Source organism: Nomia melanderi, unplaced genomic scaffold, assembly GCF_051020985.1.
Source record: "Nomia melanderi isolate GNS246 unplaced genomic scaffold, iyNomMela1 scaffold0412, whole genome shotgun sequence".
Classification (NCBI taxonomy): Eukaryota; Metazoa; Arthropoda; class Insecta; order Hymenoptera; family Halictidae; genus Nomia; species Nomia melanderi.
This window is the reverse complement of record NW_027475527.1, coordinates 15,001-22,500: the sequence shown is the minus strand read 5'-3', so window position 1 is coordinate 22,500 and position 7,500 is coordinate 15,001.

Below are 7,500 nucleotides of genomic sequence, written 5' to 3'. Positions count from 1 at the left end.
CGTACAAGTATAACGAATATACGTTGTATCCAACCCAACATTCTGGGCTTACCACATAAGGGCCATTCGGTCTGAGACACCGACCCGTGGTCATGCTGTGTAGAGAAAAATTCGCAACGGAACGCGGTACAGAACAGTCGAGGAATGGACCTCGAGGAGCTGAACGACTGCTTCTCGACCGAGATCGTAGAATAGCCGCTCGCCCGCCGCTGCGCCGACCGGTCCGCTCGAACCGACGTGCTCTCTTATAGTAACCAAACGGGCGGCCGCGACGACCGCGGCGCCGGCCGCTCAGCACGGGCGCTTATGGTGGTAAACTGCCGCGCGTACAGACCAACCGGCCGGGCTGCTGGTACTTAGCCGCTGAAACTATGGTCGATTCGAACATATATTAACATACGATTTTTATTCGATAAATCGTTATTGTACATATTAAACGTTAGTTTCCACCGAAAGAAAAATTTTTTAGAATTTTTTTTTTCCAAAAATTGCAAGAGTAAACTTTTTTAATATTCGATTTAAAAATTTTTAAATGCTTAATCCTTACATTAAACTACTGGGAGAACTCAGAAATCATAATGAAAAAAATTACAAAAATTTATTTTTCTCAGAAACTCCGAAAAACAGAGTGGTCGAATCCGTGCAAGCCGGAATTTTTCTAAGTCCCCACGGTCAAGAGTAAACTTTTTTAATAAGCGTTTTAAAATTATTTCAATGTTTAATCCATGCGTAAACATGAAGTTTATTAACGTTTTTAACATTAAAAAAAATTACAAAAATTTATTTTTCGGAAAAAATGGAAAAAACCGATTCGTCGGAGCGAGGTGTCCTGCCCGTGCGGTAATTCCAGCAGGCGAATCGGACTTCCCGAAATTTTTCTAAGTCCCACGGTCGACACCAACTTTTTTAATAAGCGTTTTAAAATTATTTCAATGTTTAATCCATGCGTAAACATGAAGTTTATTAACGTTTTTAACATTAAAAAAAATTACAAAAATTTATTTTTCGGAAAAAAAGGAAAAAACCGATTCGGCGGAGCGAGGTGTCCAGCCCGTGCGGTAATTCCAGCAGGCGAATCGGACTTCCCGAAATTTTTCTAAGTCCCACGGTCGACACCAACTTTTTTAATAAGCGTTTTAAAATTATTTCAATGTTTAATCCATGCGTAAACATGATGTTTATTAACGTTTTCAACGTTAAAAAAAATTACAAAAATTTATTTTTCAAAAAAATGGAAAAAACCGATTCGTCGGAGCGAGGTGTCCTGCCCGTGCGGTAATTCCAGCAGGCGAATCGGACTTCCCGAAATTTTTCTAAGTCCCACGGTCGACACCAACTTTTTTAATAAGCGTTTTAAAATTATTTCAATGTTTAATCCATGCGTAAACATGAAGTTTATTAACGTTTTTAACATTAAAAAAAATTACAAAAATTTATTTTTCGGAAAAAATGGAAAAAACCGATTCGTCGGAGCGAGGTGTCCTGCCCGTGCGGTAATTCCAGCAGGCGAATCGGACTTCCCGAAATTTTTCTAAGTCCCACGGTCGACACCAACTTTTTTAATAAGCGTTTTAAAATTATTTCAATGTTTAATCCATGCGTAAACATGAAGTTTATTAACGTTTTTAACATTAAAAAAAATTACAAAAATTTATTTTTCGGAAAAAAAGGAAAAAACCGATTCGGCGGAGCGAGGTGTCCAGCCCGTGCGGTAATTCCAGCAGGCGAATCGGACTTCCCGAAATTTTTCTAAGTCCCACGGTCGACACCAACTTTTTTAATAAGCGTTTTAAAATTATTTCAATGTTTAATCCATGCGTAAACATGAAGTTTATTAACGTTTTTAACATTAAAAAAAATTACAAAAATTTATTTTTCGGAAAAAATGGAAAAAACCGATTCGTCGGAGCGAGGTGTCCTGCCCGTGCGGTAATTCCAGCAGGCGAATCGGACTTCCCGAAATTTTTCTAAGTCCCACGGTCGACACCAACTTTTTTAATAAGCGTTTTAAAATTATTTCAATGTTTAATCCATGCGTAAACATGAAGTTTATTAACGTTTTTAACATTAAAAAAAATTACAAAAATTTATTTTTCGGAAAAAAAGGAAAAAACCGATTCGGCGGAGCGAGGTGTCCAGCCCGTGCGGTAATTCCAGCAGGCGAATCGGACTTCCCGAAATTTTTCTAAGTCCCACGGTCGACACCAACTTTTTTAATAAGCGTTTTAAAATTATTTCAATGTTTAATCCATGCGTAAACATGATGTTTATTAACGTTTTCAACGTTAAAAAAAATTACAAAAATTTATTTTTCAAAAAAAATGGAAAAAACCGATTCGTCGGAGCGAGGTGTCCTGCCCGTGCGGTAATTCCAGCAGGCGAATCGGACTTCCCGAAATTTTTCTAAGTCCCACGGTCGACACCAACTTTTTTAATAAGCGTTTTAAAATTATTTCAATGTTTAATCCATGCGTAAACATGAAGTTTATTAACGTTTTTAACATTAAAAAAAATTACAAAAATTTATTTTTCGGAAAAAATGGAAAAAACCGATTCGTCGGAGCGAGGTGTCCTGCCCGTGCGGTAATTCCAGCAGGCGAATCGGACTTCCCGAAATTTTTCTAAGTCCCACGGTCGACACCAACTTTTTTAATAAGCGTTTTAAAATTATTTCAATGTTTAATCCATGCGTAAACATGAAGTTTATTAACGTTTTTAACATTAAAAAAAATTACAAAAATTTATTTTTCGGAAAAAAAGGAAAAAACCGATTCGGCGGAGCGAGGTGTCCAGCCCGTGCGGTAATTCCAGCAGGCGAATCGGACTTCCCGAAATTTTTCTAAGTCCCACGGTCGACACCAACTTTTTTAATAAGCGTTTTAAAATTATTTCAATGTTTAATCCATGCGTAAACATGATGTTTATTAACGTTTTCAACGTTAAAAAAAATTACAAAAATTTATTTTTCAAAAAAAATGGAAAAAACCGATTCGTCGGAGCGAGGTGTCCTGCCCGTGCGGTAATTCCAGCAGGCGAATCGGACTTCCCGAAATTTTTCTAAGTCCCACGGTCGACACCAACTTTTTTAATAAGCGTTTTAAAATTATTTCAATGTTTAATCCATGCGTAAACATGAAGTTTATTAACGTTTTTAACATTAAAAAAAATTACAAAAATTTATTTTTCGGAAAAAATGGAAAAAACCGATTCGTCGGAGCGAGGTGTCCTGCCCGTGCGGTAATTCCAGCAGGCGAATCGGACTTCCCGAAATTTTTCTAAGTCCCACGGTCGACACCAACTTTTTTAATAAGCGTTTTAAAATTATTTCAATGTTTAATCCATGCGTAAACATGAAGTTTATTAACGTTTTTAACATTAAAAAAAATTACAAAAATTTATTTTTCGGAAAAAAAGGAAAAAACCGATTCGGCGGAGCGAGGTGTCCAGCCCGTGCGGTAATTCCAGCAGGCGAATCGGACTTCCCGAAATTTTTCTAAGTCCCACGGTCGACACCAACTTTTTTAATAAGCGTTTTAAAATTATTTCAATGTTTAATCCATGCGTAAACATGATGTTTATTAACGTTTTCAACGTTAAAAAAAATTACAAAAATTTATTTTTCAAAAAAAATGGAAAAAACCGATTCGTCGGAGCGAGGTGTCCTGCCCGTGCGGTAATTCCAGCAGGCGAATCGGACTTCCCGAAATTTTTCTAAGTCCCACGGTCGACACCAACTTTTTTAATAAGTGTTTTAAAATTATTTCAATGTTTAATCCATGCGTAAACATGAAGTTTATTAACGTTTTTAACATTAAAAAAAATTACAAAAATTTATTTTTCGGAAAAAATGGAAAAAACCGATTCGTCGGAGCGAGGTGTCCTGCCCGTGCGGTAATTCCAGCAGGCGAATCGGACTTCCCGAAATTTTTCTAAGTCCCACGGTCGACACCAACTTTTTTAATAAGCGTTTTAAAATTATTTCAATGTTTAATCCATGCGTAAACATGATGTTTATTAACGTTTTCAACGTTAAAAAAAATTACAAAAATTTATTTTTCAAGAAAAATGGAAAATACCGATTCGGCGGAGCGAGGTGTCCAGCCCGTGCGGTAATTCCAGCAGGCGAATCGGACTTCCCGAAATTTTTCTAAGTCCCACGGTCGACACCAACTTTTTTAATAAGCGTTTTAAAATTATTTCAATGTTTAATCCATGCGTAAACATGATGTTTATTAACGTTTTCAACGTTAAAAAAAATTACAAAAATTTATTTTTCAAGAAAAATGGAAAATACCGATTCGGCGGAGCGAGGTGTCCAGCCCGTGCGGTAATTCCAGCAGGCGAATCGGACTTCCCGAAATTTTTCTAAGTCCCACGGTCGACACCAACTTTTTTAATAAGTGTTTTAAAATTATTTCAATGTTTAATCCATGCGTAAACATGACGTTTATTAACGTTTTTGACATTAAAAAAAATTACAAAAATTTATTTTTCAAAAAAAATGGAAAAAACCGATTCGTCGGAGCGAGGTGTCCAGCCCGTGCGGTAATTCCAGCAGGCGAATCGGACTTCCCGAAATTTTTCTAAGTCCCACGGTCGACACCAACTTTTTTAATAAGCGTTTTAAAATTATTTCAATGTTTAATCCATGCGTAAACATGATGTTTATTAACGTTTTCAACGTTAAAAAAAATTACAAAAATTTATTTTTCAAAAAAAATGGAAAAAACCGATTCGTCGGAGCGAGGTGTCCTGCCCGTGCGGTAATTCCAGCAGGCGAATCGGACTTCCCGAAATTTTTCTAAGTCCCACGGTCGACACCAACTTTTTTAATAAGCGTTTTAAAATTATTTCAATGTTTAATCCATGCGTAAACATGAAGTTTATTAACGTTTTTAACATTAAAAAAAATTACAAAAATTTATTTTTCGGAAAAAATGGAAAAAACCGATTCGTCGGAGCGAGGTGTCCTGCCCGTGCGGTAATTCCAGCAGGCGAATCGGACTTCCCGAAATTTTTCTAAGTCCCACGGTCGACACCAACTTTTTTAATAAGCGTTTTAAAATTATTTTTTCAATGTTTAATCCATGCGTAAACATGAAGTTTATTAACGTTTTTAACATTAAAAAAAATTACAAAAATTTATTTTTCGGAAAAAAAGGAAAAAACCGATTCGGCGGAGCGAGGTGTCCAGCCCGTGCGGTAATTCCAGCAGGCGAATCGGACTTCCCGAAATTTTTCTAAGTCCCACGGTCGACACCAACTTTTTTAATAAGTGTTTTAAAATTATTTCAATGTTTAATCCATGCGTAAACATGAAGTTTATTAACGTTTTTAACATTAAAAAAAATTACAAAAATTTATTTTTCGGAAAAAATGGAAAAAACCGATTCGTCGGAGCGAGGTGTCCTGCCCGTGCGGTAATTCCAGCAGGCGAATCGGACTTCCCGAAATTTTTCTAAGTCCCACGGTCGACACCAACTTTTTTAATAAGCGTTTTAAAATTATTTCAATGTTTAATCCATGCGTAAACATGATGTTTATTAACGTTTTCAACGTTAAAAAAAATTACAAAAATTTATTTTTCAAGAAAAATGGAAAATACCGATTCGGCGGAGCGAGGTGTCCAGCCCGTGCGGTAATTCCAGCAGGCGAATCGGACTTCCCGAAATTTTTCTAAGTCCCACGGTCGACACCAACTTTTTTAATAAGTGTTTTAAAATTATTTCAATGTTTAATCCATGCGTAAACATGACGTTTATTAACGTTTTTGACATTAAAAAAAATTACAAAAATTTATTTTTCAAAAAAAATGGAAAAAACCGATTCGTCGGAGCGAGGTGTCCAGCCCGTGCGGTAATTCCAGCAGGCGAATCGGACTTCCCGAAATTTTTCTAAGTCCCACGGTCGACACCAACTTTTTTAATAAGCGTTTTAAAATTATTTCAATGTTTAATCCATGCGTAAACATGATGTTTATTAACGTTTTCAACGTTAAAAAAAATTACAAAAATTTATTTTTCAAAAAAAATGGAAAAAAACCGATTCGTCGGAGCGAGGTGTCCTGCCCGTGCGGTAATTCCAGCAGGCGAATCGGACTTCCCGAAATTTTTCTAAGTCCCACGGTCGACACCAACTTTTTTAATAAGTGTTTTAAAATTATTTCAATGTTTAATCCATGCGTAAACATGACGTTTATTAACGTTTTTGACATTAAAAAAAATTACAAAAATTTATTTTTCAAAAAAAATGGAAAAAACCGATTCGTCGGAGCGAGGTGTCCAGCCCGTGCGGTAATGCCAGCAGGCGATCCGGGGTACTCGAAATTTTTCTAAGTCCCGACGGTCAAGAGTAAACTTTTTCATCGCATATTTCAAAATTTTTTCAATGTTTAATCTACGCATAAAAACGCAGTTTATCGCAGTTTTTAACGTTGAGAAAATTGACAAAAATTTTTTTTTCACTGAAAATGGAAAAAATGTATCGGTCGATGCGGGCTATCCAGGCCGTGCGGTAATTCCAGCAGGCGATCCGGGGTACTCGAAATTTTTCTAAGTCCCGACGGTCAAGAGTAAACTTTTTCATCACATATTTCAAAATTTTTTTAATGTTTAATCCACGCATAAAAACGCAGTTTATTAACGTTTTTAACGTTGAGAAAATTGACAAAAATTTTTTTTTCACTGAAAATGGAAAAAATGTATCGGTCGATGCGGGCTGTCCAGGCCGTGCGGTAATTCCAGCAGGCGATCCGAGGTACTCGAAATTTTTCTAAGTCCGAACGGTCAAGAGTAAACTTTTTCATCACATATTTCAAAATTTTTTTAATGTTTAATCCACGCATAAAAACGCAGTTTATTAACGTTTTTAACGTTGAGAAAATTGACAAAAATTTTTTTTTCACTGAAAATGGAAAAAATGTATCGGTCGATGCGAGCTGTCCAGGCCGTGCGGTAATTCCAGCCGGCGATCCGAGGTACTCGAAATTTTTCTAAGTCCGAACGGTCAAGAGTAAACTTTTTCATCACATATTTCAAAATTTTTTCAATGTTTAATCCACTCATAAAAACGCAGTTTATTAACGTTTTTAACGTTGAGAAAATTGACAAAAATTTTTTTTTCACTGAAAATGGAAAAAATGTATCGGTCGATGCGGGCTGTCCAGGCCGTGCGGTAATTCCAGCAGGCGATCCGGGGTACTCGAAATTTTTCTAAGTCCGAACGGTCAAGAATAAACTTTTTTATTACATGTTTTAAAAATTTTTCAATGCTTAATCCGTGCATAAGAGTGCAGTTTATTAACGTTTTTAAGGTTGAAAAAATTGACAAAAATTTTTTTTTCTCTGAAAATGAAAAAAATGTATCGGTCGAAGCGGGCTGTCCAGGCCGCGCGGTAATGCCAGCAGGTCGAACGGGGCGACCCGAAATTTTTCTAAGTCCCTGCGGTCAAGAATAAACTTTTTTATTATGCGTTTTAAAATTTTTTCGGCGCTTAATCCA